At 36.9% G+C, this 12,529-nt stretch overlaps 1 protein-coding gene across 10 annotated transcripts in view; it reads left to right on the top strand.

Annotated features, from left to right (window-relative positions):
* Window positions 1-12,529, top strand: part of LOC129754770 (uncharacterized) — a 601,388-nt gene that overhangs the window by 266,977 nt on the left and 321,882 nt on the right. For 3 of the 10 annotated variants that reach the window (XM_055751001.1, XM_055751000.1, XM_055750992.1), the window contains exon 1: window positions 7,750-7,998. The exons of 2 other annotated variants lie outside the window; for them this stretch is intronic. The gene's annotated coding sequence lies outside the window, so the exon portion shown is untranslated. Of the gene's footprint in view, window positions 1-7,749; window positions 8,034-8,778; window positions 8,803-8,843; window positions 9,541-12,529 lie in introns of those variants that run through there. 5 more of the 10 variants (XM_055750993.1, XM_055750994.1, XM_055750999.1 and 2 more) reach the window with 5 other exon arrangements.

The raw sequence follows: 12,529 nt of genomic DNA, 5'->3' as shown, positions 1-12,529 counted from the left end.
AAACGACGTCAAAAAATTGTCCGTACACTGAGGTCTTTGTCAAATATTAGTCAAGTAAACAGTTATGAGTCGGTCTGTCAAGTGCAGAAACGTGAGTTGAATCTCAGCAAAGACAATTTCCAGTGATCTGAGCGATAAATACGGTAAAATTAACTTTATTTAGCATAAATCAGTAGATTTCAACAATTTGTGGATTAAATTAACAGAAAAATGCCTGCTCCTCACAAAAAAAAATACCCGTAGACATCCGAAAACTGATTGTTGACCTGAAGAATGACGGTAAAAGCTTGTCCGAAATTTATTTATTTACTTGTCTTCGAATTACGCACAGAATAGTTAAACGGCCATGATCGTCGGTTCAGTATGTCCTTCAGAACTTCAAGAAGTCTAACACCCTGGCGACTAATCGTATAAGCTGATGGTTGGTTTGATCGTATTTTCGGGTCAGAACCAAACAATCATATTTATATTTCTGTAGACGCGTAATATGACTGATAAATATATTTATTTTTCTCTGTAAATGAATGTCAAGTTTCCGGAGCCATTTGCGCTGAAAGCACCCCACTCTATTACATGACCACCACCGTGCTTAACTGTCGGTCGCAAATTTTTCGGATCCAATTCAATATTTGGATTACGCCATACTCTTACATGTCCGTCAGACTCAAAAATATTAAATTTGCTTTCGTCTGTGAATATGACGTTCTGCCAGACCTCTTCCGGTTCCAGGACATACTTTTGAGCGTATTCCAGCCGCTTTTTCTTATTTTTAGCAGATATAAACGGCTTCTTAAGAGCAACACGACCTCGGTATTTTTTCTCATGAAGTATGTTCCGTATCGTTTGAGGATTAACTTGTATGTTTTCAGAATTCTTCAGGCTGTCAGCTAGTTTCGGGGTACTGATTTTAGGATTCTGACGATTTCCCTGACAATGATGCAATGGTGACGATCCGTAAGCTTCAGTTTGAGGCCTCTTCCTGGAGTAGTCTCCAGGGAGTTAGTCTTCTTAAAGTTCTGAAAGACATACTGAACCGACGATCGTGGCCGTTTTACTATACCTGCAATTTCGGACAAGCTTTTACCGTCATTGTTCAGGTCAGCTATCAGTTTCCGGATGTCAACGGGTAGTTTTTAGTGAGGAGCAGACATTGCTTGTTAATTTTTTTGGATTTAATTAACAGGAAAATGTCTGCTTCTCACAAAAAAATACCCGTTGACATCCGGAAACACGAAAATCTACTTATTTATGCTAGATAAAGTTCATTTTACCGTATTTATCGCTCAGACCACTGGAAATTGTCTTTGCTGAGATTCAACTCACGTTTCTGTGTTTGACAGACTGACACAATATTTGACAAAGGCCTCAGTGTACGGACAATTTTTTGACGTCATTTTTGGGACTTCCAATACCAAATGAACTGGATTATTTTTAAGGTTTAATTCATAAACATTTTTTTATACTGATCTACAAAAAGGACTAGTTTCTGCAGCGAATGATGTAATTGTAGTATTTTTATTGACTGAAAAACGGCACTTTTTGATTGTTTGGATTTCAAGGTACGTGCTGTACGGACAATTTTTTGATACAGTATATGGAAGATCTGAGGAGTTAGTGAAGGTGTGAATACAAATTGGTTCAAGTTTCACTCTGAGAAAATCCCGGCAAAGATTGAAGAATTGATTTTTCAAAATTGATTCGAGAAATGAGATTTAAAATTTAATTGATAATTGAATTTTTAACGCATTAAAATTGTTTCAATTATTTAACTGTAACTTCGAGGACATATAAGGTACAGTAAAGTGGGGCAAGAGTACGCACTTAGTTGTGTACTTATTGTATCTCTTCAAAGAACAAAGTATCGATTATAGTAATTAAACCAAATTAAAGTAAGGCTCTTAACCTTGATTGTATGACGCAAAAAGTTTTGATTATGTTTGTAATCATTGATAAAAAATCATATTTTTCAAAAATTACCAAAGCGTACTCTTACCCCACCAGTGGGGCAAGAGTACGCATGTATATAAAGCTCATTGTATTCCATTCTGGTCCGGTGTAAGTGAGGTCTTGAATCATTATAATCGTTTATTAAACAAAACAAAACCTTTATTTCATAAACAATAGTTAAAATAAAACAGTGTTTTTATGGGTAACGCTGTTCTCTTCAGCAAAGGCAAAGGCGAAGTGACGCAAATCACTAAAAGTCAGACCGTAAAAAGCACTGTGCAGCGCTCTGCAGTGATTTACGAGATCCTCTGACTGCTGAGGGGTAAAAACTGAAGTGAATTGTCCATGGCTTTCAGCATCGAATCCCTGGTCGAGAAAAATGATTGTTATGCACAATTCAATACAAAAATATCTTCTGTTGAATACCTTCTTAAGGCGTTTACGCAAGGTTTTTTTTTTATGTGTGAGCAGGGAAAAGCCCCTGGGAGTGAAGCTAATTTCAAGCCACTTCTCCCAAAAGCATAAAACCTCCTCATCACTCTTTTATTTTCTCTATCTTTTTTGTAATGTTTTCCGAATGATTTGATTATACAATATTTTTACATTTTCTTTTTTGATTCTTAGATTGATTAGTTGTAAACAGTTTTCATAAGAAAGTAGTTCGGCTGGTGGCGGTTGGTGGTGGAGGCGGTGTTGGAGGCGATGGTGGCTGGTGGCGAGAAGATAAGAAATATTTGGACAGGCATTAGTTTGACATTAGATACAGGTCACTAGCGGTTTACGCGAGTGATGAAGATCCAGGAGTTTGATGCGTTCCCAGTGAGGTTGATTCCGAAGTCCCGAGGCTTTCAGCAATCCGGCGCTTCGATTCTCCGTCCTTCAACCGCTGCCTGACGTTTTCCAGCATCTCCGGAGAGCAAATCTTCCGGCTGGTTTTCCCTTTGTACGTCCTGATTATTGAAAACATGATTATTCTTTGGGTTAGCTTTAAAAATGCTATCAATAAGACGAAGGAAACCAACGCGTACTCTTGCCCCACCAAACGTGCGTACTCTTGCCCCCTACGACCATTTGTGAAAAAAGCTAAAAGTGCTAAATATTCCGATCATATCCTGGCATGAGTGTTCCACAGATTTAATCTATATTAATTATGTGTCCTTTGTCACGTATGCAGATTTGATTAGCGAATTTCCACGAAGCGTAATAATGTTTCCAAATACGCATAAAATTACATAAAAATTGGAAAAACTAAAACTTATCTCATTTCTCCGACGTGCGCGAACCAAACAACAAACAAAAACACGTATGATCAGCTGACTCGATGACCTGTCAAACCGGTACAGTGTTGCTAGTTTCAGCGTTGTCGTTTACTGTAAAAGCCTAGTGCGTACTCTTTCCGCCTGCGTACTCTTGCCCCACTTTACTCTATGTGGTAGAGCAATGGTTTTCAAGCTTTTTTGCTCACCGCCTCCCTGTCTCGATTTTTAAGAGCTTACCTCCTAAACTCCTAAACCCGCTACAAGTATTTTGAAACACATTTGTTCCGAAATGCAACAGAAGCTGGCAATTCTGAGCTCTTCCATCGCCCCATTACAGGCTCTCAACGCTCCCCTCCTGGGGTAGGTAGGGATCGCTTTGAAAACCACTGCAGTATAGGGTTAAATAGTCTTATGAGATTTGTAAGTCTAATAAGTTTTTACTGGCAATTGGACCTCAAAAGAAGGACTTCATCGCCGTTGTCATCAAAAGGCGCTAGGAATCGACACTGGGGAGCGTAAGTGGAGATGGATTGGATATACGCTGCGAAAAAATGTGAACGAGATTGGCAGAACTTGACTGGAATACAGAAGGACATCGAAGGAGGCGCAGACCCAGAAGCTCGTGGGGGCGAAGCTTAGCTGCCGAAATCCAAACTTTCGATAATATTCTTGACTGGAACCAAGTAAAGACGTTGGCTTGGGATCGTGTTCAGTGGACGTCTTTTACCACCCAGCGCGGGAACATTGAGTAAGTGAGTACGCAAATAAGCAAGTTTCTACTCAAAAACTGAAAATTTGAGTACTGAAAACTATGGATTCCACTCGGAGAAAAAATATAGTTTTTCATACAGTATTCCGTCTATATTCAACTACATTTCTGATTGAATATCGACCAGCTTTAAACCTTAAGCTTTCAACTATACAAATGAATGATTATCTGGTTGATATTTCGCGTTCAACAATACTTATGATAGATAAAGCTTTAGTTGTATGATTGATTTTTTGCAATCAATTTTAAAAATAATTGATTCATCCATAATCGTATGATTGAAGTTGTGCATTCAGCAATGAATATAATATACTAGCTGATCCCGTACGAACTTCGTTTCGCTTTTAACTTTAAAGTTGGTATTTTTGTATTTGGTTGGTAATTGGGACGCATTCCACGAAAAAAATGCATAAAATACTAAACAGAATTTGCAAGCCACCTATTTGCTCGTCTACAAAACGGAAATTTAAGAAATTGATTGACCGTCGAAAAGAACACCCGTGTACGAATTTTTATCTTTTTTAGATGCATAACAACGAAATTATGTCTAAATAATTTTAAAGATAATTTGAACGATCCCTTTTCTGTCGTCCGATTCAAAATTTGAATTCATAATTCAATTGTCCGTTTTGTAAAACACCCGTGAATGAGTTTTTGTCTGGGTTTCATGCATAATTAAACAATTATTAAAAAACCTTGAACAGTAAATGTGGACGACCCCCTTTTCAGTCGTCTAATAGAAAGTTTGTTATCAAGAATCGATTTCTCGTCCTGCAAAACTCTCGTGTTTGAATTTTTGCCTCAATATGATGCCTAAAAACGTAGTTATTTCAAAAAAAAAAATCGAAAATATTATGGACGATACCTTTTACTCATTTCTTGTCAAAATATGACAAGTGAAATCAATTGCATGTGCTTTAAAACTCCCATGTGCAAATTTTCATTATAATCCGATGTATAATCAAGACAATGGAGCTAATTCTGAGAGTCACGTGACGTGATGTGCAAAATTTCACATCGTTGTGCCGACTCCAGAAAACACTCTATGCTAGAAGTTTTAGCTCAAATGTCCTGTGATCGATTTTTAGAGCTCATTCATTCTTACGTTTCTCCTCAAAAACATTTCCTGGATCAGGATAAAGAAGTGAAATTTTGTGAGTCACATCACTCGACTCGCAGAATAACCCCCAATATAGAAGAAACAGTGAACGGACGACCATTTTTGCCAGCCCCTGACTCGAGATTTGAAACCTGAAACAATTGAGCGTGCCTCAAAACTTCTATGAGGAAATTTTCATCTCAATAGGATGCATAATAACGTTAATACCGCAAAAAAATTAAACAGCTTATATGGACGTGTCGTCCGCAAACCTCTGAATAAAAAGTTTTCTATTGAAATCAATTACTCGTTTCTTAAAACTCCCACTTACAATTTCCATCTTAATCCAATGTATTTAAGCATTAATATCGCAAATATAGTTTTAATATGAACGACCCCTTTGGCCGACCCTTGACCCTGAATTTGAAAACTGGAATTGATTGATCATCCCTCAAAATACTTTTGTGCAAATTTTCATCAAAATCAAATCTATAATATCGCCAATATCGCAAAAACATTGAACAGTTGATATGGACGACCCCTTTTGCCGACCCCTTCTAAAAAATTTGATAACTGGAATCGATTGTCCGTTCCTTAAAATAAACGTTGTCAAATTTTCATCTCAATCCAGTACATAAAAACGCCAATATCGTAAAAACATTAAAAAGTTGATATGGACGACCCCTTTTACCGACCCCTAACCCTGAATTTAATACCTGGAAACGATTGCTCGTCCCTCAAAACACTCATGTGCAAATTTTTACATCAATCCAATGTATAATAACGTCAATATAGTTAAAACACTGAACAGCTCATATGGACGACCCCTGACACAAAATTCAATACCTGGAATCAATTCCGCATGTCTTCACACCTCTATGTGCAAATTTTTGTCATAATCCGACGAAAAATAACGTCAATATCGCGAAAACAAAATTTGTCTTGTATGGACGACCCCCTTTAGAAAGAGTCATCCAAAAATCATAAACATTTTTCATCATTCCTGGTCCTAATGAGTATCCATGCCAAATTTCAGCGCTCTAGCTTGTAAGACGGCTGAGTCTATAGTGGACAAACAAACAAACAAACAAACAAACAAACAAACAAACAAACAAACAAACGAACCCACAGAAATTGCTTTTTATATATATAGATTCAAATACACTGGTATCGTTGATTTAACTGTAAATATAATGAATTTAACTTTATTTCTATGATTGGTTTTCAGAGATCAACAATATTTGAAATACTTCTTTAGTGTTTTTGTTGGATTAACCATAATTTAATGACATTTTCACAATGAAACCATTCATTAAATCACATTTTCATAATTTTTCATTTTTGGCTGGTGACTTAATCGAGCAAATTGAATATTTCTTCCAGTTAGTTCATCTTTAAGCTGGTCATCGGTTTTGTTCTGCCTAAGTGAACTTTTGTCGCAGCCTTTTGTCCTGGAATCCGGAAATCACAAATATTATTCACGCCAATACTGTCACCACATTTCGCTCAACTTTACTCCTCAATGCATGCTGTTCCTTCGGCCTACAGCAGACTGCTACCATGCCGGGATCTTGTAAGTATAGCTTTTCTGGGTTGTCCCGCAAAGAGACCGGCTCGATTCGGTCCATCGAAACCCATTTCGATCTGACAAAAAAAAAACAAATTTCAAAATATTTTTTTGGTTTTTAGCGCTGCTAACACTCTTACATAAGGATACCCAACTGTTTGTTTAAATCTCAACCAGAAATTTCGACAAGGAATGAATAGTTGAATCTATTATATTTATAATTACAATTGTAGTTTAGTCTATAATATTTACAGTTGAATCAATTATACCATTACAGTTGAATCCATTATTTTCAAAGTTGAATGCGTAAGATAAATCATCAGTTTGAAGTAGAGCCCATTATATTTACAGTTGAATGGGAAAATTCAACTACACAATAATGATTAGTGTAACTAGCTAAAATGATTGAAATAACAGTCGTCTTTTTTTCTCTGTGAATGATGAAGAGCCGAAAACTATGAAATGTAATTACATAAATCAGACATTGGCTCTTTAAAAACTACGGTACGGGCCGTGTCAAATAAACGAATTGTAAAAAAAAAAAATGATGAAGAGCCGACTCCTCAACGCTACCTTTCAAAACCTCATAAACTATTCAACGATGTGAATTATGCTTGAAAAATAAAGTCAATGGACCCCTTTCCTATTGACATTGCTTCTGATATCACTAAAAAGACTTTATTTTGAACTGCAAAATATGAGTTTTGTTGGAATTTAAGTACTATAAATAATTCCTTGACAATATAATTACAACAGTTCATAGTGCATGAAAAATACTACAGCTCTTTTCAAAACTTATGATTCGATACGTAATTTTTTTATTGTTTTTGTTTTTTTTTTTAAATTTTCAACCTTGGTAGCCCTACCGCAATGATGAAATCCACCGTCCCTCACGTTGAGCTGAGCTGTTTTCGGAGAAATGAAAACCGGGAAAGCTATCTCTCAGCGAACGGCCACGGTGAAGGAAGAGATCTCACCTAACTCACCTCAATCGATGAGTAAGTGAAAAACAGAAAAACAGAACCACCGTCAGCCAACCATCATTGCATGAGCTTACGGCTTGCCCCAACAACAGAACCGGAGCAAATTCGGTGAGAGAGCAGATTCAATCCGTCAGTCGGTCTTTCGCCTACGTTTGGAACGGTTGTTGGTTCGTTTCGGTCGCGCTGAACCCTCGCTGCGTAACTTCCAAACTTCTGGAGTGAACCCGAGGGGGAATAGGTAGTTCCTACAGCCTGTGTCTGTGTTTTCTCCGCTAGGAGTTGGGAGTTGGGGGTTTGACAGTGCCAATTGTAGACGATAGACGAGTTATCCCACAGGAAGAAGGAGAAAGGCAGTTTTCTTGGGGTTCTGGTGTGTAAGTTTTATTTTTTGGTGCTTTGGGAATCGAAGGTTTGTTGGGGATTTTTTGGGGAAGAAAACCTAGACTAGAGGGACCGGTTTTTTGCAAAACGCACTGCGTTTTGCAATGGTCGAAACCTAGTTGCTACCTAAGAGGATTGGGGGAAATCTCCCCTGGAGAAGCCAAGGGAGTTGGAGACAAGAAGGTCTGGACCATCGAAACCACCCACAGCTTCCGCACGCAGCAAAACTGGTGTGGAGAAGATACACACCCGACCCGGTGAGTGGACGAAGTCGACCGTGGGTCGTGTTGTGGGCTCACCGATGTTCGATCCAAACATTTATCGGAGGTGTGTTCGTTGAGGCTGCCGTGCAGGTGCTTCGGTGTGTTTGTGAGTCGTTTATTCGGATTTTCTGGTGATTCTCTCTCCGGTCGCTGGTGCCGAACATCATCGAAGGAAGGGACTCGGGATCGGAAGAATTCGCGGAAACAGGATTACTTCCTCTTCCCGGTTTCGTGTTTACATCGAAGCCCTCTACCTAACCAGTGTGTCAGCAGGTTTTGGTCGTCTTTCAAAGGAAGATACATCTCGAATTCCTTACTCAGGGGGTTCCCTTAGTGTGTTTCTTGCATTGGTGTTACTTTTACTCTTCCTATTCCTGCGTACGTGATGAGCGAAGAAGATTGAAAAGGTACCCTACAGTGCGGTAGAACCCGAAATTCCGGTGAATTAGAAATTGAGCTCAGTGATATCGACAGTGTCTCTCTCTCTGTCTCGGATGAAGGTGTCTGATTCCACTTGGACTTCGGCACCTCAAGGTAAAGCTCAGCGTGAATTCCGCCGGGTTTAATTCTCGAAGGCATATGAATAATGTCTAGACATTAGCCAATCCAATCGAGGCAAATGTCAGAATAGTTTTACGTGAACCATAGCAACCCGTAATGAGAAAAGCAAAACGACAGAAAACACATGTGCTAAAATAATTATTACACAATTCACACCGAAATGTGAGCAAAGTGCAACAATAACAACAGAAGCAGCAAAAAGCGAAGCAAAAAAAAAAACACCGAAGACGATATCAAGTGTGGGCAACAACGAGCGAGTGAGTGTAGTCGTCGGTCGACAATAAACAACATCAACTTTACCTTACGGTTGGGTGGAGGCGACGTACCACTAAATAGAATAAGTAGGAAAAAAGCAAAAAAACAGCAAAAGGAAGAATAGGTACAGATGCGAAAGTGTGTTTTCAAGTGTGTTTTCCGTAAGGCAGATCGGCTTGTTCAAACAAGGTGTGTTCTAAGCTTGCTGTGTGAGAAATTCTGCTACCGACCATACACCCAAGTGTTCGACTTTTAATTAAACCTTCACGCTTCACGAGAGCTTCGGTCGACTGTTCAAGGGATGAAGAAGCGTAATTAACAATTGGATAGATTGGTGTTGTGCAGAAAACATCAGCGCTGTGGAATTGCTATCGATTACTTTTCCTGTCTTGGACCTTAAGGAGCTTCCAGTTAACAGCCAGTTGAGCAGTCACAAAAAAAAATACAAAAAATAAGGTAAATCCATTAACCCGAACTCTGATTCGCAGCTGAAAATCATAAAGAAAAAAAAAACAAAATAAAGAGAAGCAATTCTCAGCTTGAAACAAATCGAAGGGTGAATGATTTATTCCTCCCCACAGACAAAACACATACGCACACGAACAACCCCGACAAAAATTAAGGGCTGTGTTAACCTTGAGAAGAACCAACCATCGTTGGTGCGTTATTTTCGATTTCATGCCGGTGCATTAAATCCGAAATGCACACCTAACTACGGACTGGGGTCGATCGAAACTACTAGGGGGCGCCGATTTTTGCTTTTGCTATTTCGGTTCCATTTTCATTGATGGTCGTTTGGTGTGAATTGAGAACGGTTACCGAATCTTGGTAATTTTATGGGTTGTTTTCTTCTGTGCTTCTGGTTATCTCGGAATAATCTCAGCTGTTCTCACAAAATACTGCAGTTTCTGTTAGAAGGAAAATGTCAGTAGTATTGTTTTGTTGCTTGAGTCGTTTTCGACTTTTTTCAATCGAAGCAATCGAAAATTCAAAATTTATGTAGCTATCAGCAGTGGAATCAATTCAATAAATTGAACATTGTACATACATAAAACAAACTTTCGACAATCCAAACATTTTGATGGTATTTGATAGTTAATAAACTTTATTCCAATATCATTCAAACAAAAAATGGCTTCAAGATGAAAAATAATAAGTTCGAGATTGCTGATCGACTTTATCTGTGAAAAGTGATGTCCTTCTTTGTAAAAACATTTTTTTTCTTTTTTTAGTAAACACATTTTAGGATTGTCAAATTGCATAGACGGATAGAAAATAAGAAGAATTTAAATTGGGGAAAATGAGCGAATTGAAATTTATTTAGAAATTTTATCAACACATACCAAATTTTTCTTCAGCACGGGTCAACTGCTCATGCGCGATCCTTTTTGGGGGGGCATGGGCACATGGGCTAGATAACTTAATATCAGAATTTTTTGCCAACTCCGCATTTAGACGGTCTTAATATTTTTCCCTACCTAACCTACAATCATTTTTTTTCTAAACAAAATTATTCCTTAATGGTGATAAGTTTTGGATTTAGCAATTTTTAGCTGTTTTAGATCAAAAACGCATGAGCCACGGATTTCAGACACTACCTAAATGATAATTTTTGGGAAAACAATTCCATTTCCAGTATTCTCATGATTTTCTTAGGTGAAGGTTTTCACAACAGCTGAAATAATCACACAGAGGCCATTAGTATGAAGAGTTAAATTTACATATTTTGAAAAATTCTGATTGAAAAAAAGTTTAAATAATGATTTGCGTTGATTTTATGCTTATTTTAGTAAACACCGTTTCAAGGCGAGGCTGGTTTGTAGAGGGTTACAAAAATTCAATTTTTTTTCATAAAGTAACAGATTATAAACGGGCACGTTTAACATCAAAAAGCAACAACATTTTTCTTCAATTATTTTTCTGCCAATGGAAATTATTGCCTGTTAAACATGATTTAAATAGAAAAAAATTAAAAACTCTGAAAAGAAGGGATTCAATTTGTTTTTAACCTCTGAGTAAATTTTAATTTCATGATACACTTTATTTCAAGTCTCGATTTTGACAAAACCCCACTTTTTTTTCTTAATAAATGACAATCAAACACCATTTTTTTTTCTTAGTAAAAGACAATCAAACTCACTAGACCATTTCAACTAAGAAGATGCATTTAAATTTGAGAATCACATTGAAATTTCATTAAATTTTTAGATTTTCGTAAAACCACTAAATCTATATTTTATATATAAAAATGGATTTCTGTCTGTCTGTCTGTTCCCTATACTGCCGCTTTTCGCAAGACTGTCCCATATGTATTTTCGTCATTTTTCAGTTTATCTCAAAAATCGTTCAAATACAGTTAGTTCTTCCATTTAGACTAAAAACTTACATAACTTTGTTCTCAACATATATGAAAAAATACTAAGTCAAGTCTGTCCCATATGAATTATACCCGCAAAGCTGTCTTATATGTCTATTTATACAGAATGCTTCAAAATTGCTCTTCTAATTTACGTTAATTTTACAAATATTCATTCAATGTGTGCGACAAAATAAGCATTCATTGAAATTGCGAAAGTTAGACTACATAAAACAGTACAGTAAAATGAAAAATAACTATTTCCGTAATTTTTGCAAGCTTAGTTTAGCCTAATGGGTAATTTCCTACAAACTGTTTTTTATAATTTCGCATGAGGCTTATTGAATTTTTCGTTGTAAAACATGAAAAATAGTCAGCTACAAAACAATAGTTTTTTAAGTTTTTGACATGATGCTACTTGCTGCTTGGGTAAATTTCATCAAACTGTTTTTTTTTTTCGAATTTCGCATGAAGCTTATTGAATTGCTCTATGTAAAACATGGAAAATAGTCAGCTACAAAGCCATATTTTTTTTAGGTTTTTGTCATGCTGTTACTTGCTGCTTGGACTTTCGTAAAATCTATGAACAAAAATACGCGTACCTGGTAGCACATGCTTAAGTCATATTGAATTGATTTTTCTCATCAAATATTTGCAGCTAAGATACTTTGATGTTTCTGATTCAGCATTAATTTAATTCGAAGGTATTTATAGTCTTTCTAAAAAGATAATCGACCGAAAAACTTTCCAAAATATGATGGTACAGGTTGTTTTATTCATGGAACGTTGTTATTCATTTTTCCACTCGATTCTTACTATAAACTTTCTTTATCTTTGACTATCTTAACATGTCATAAACATCATTTCAAATTTATTGTTATCAGTAAACAACCAGAAAAGCGAATAATACAGCGCAGATAGAGAGAATCAAATGATCAACTGACAAAAGAAAAGTCAAATATGAGGCAGCTTTGCGGGTATATCTAATCCGCATGCGAAATTTTTTCTCCTCCGCATCAACAACTTCTAAATCAAAAACACGTTGGACGAAATTCTACAACAATTATCTTAATATCGGTAATGAAAGAA

This window comes from Uranotaenia lowii, chromosome 3 (assembly GCF_029784155.1).
Source record: "Uranotaenia lowii strain MFRU-FL chromosome 3, ASM2978415v1, whole genome shotgun sequence".
Taxonomy (NCBI): domain Eukaryota; kingdom Metazoa; phylum Arthropoda; class Insecta; order Diptera; family Culicidae; genus Uranotaenia; species Uranotaenia lowii.
Note: the sequence above shows the minus strand (reverse complement) of the source record. Positions and strands in the feature narration are given on the sequence as shown.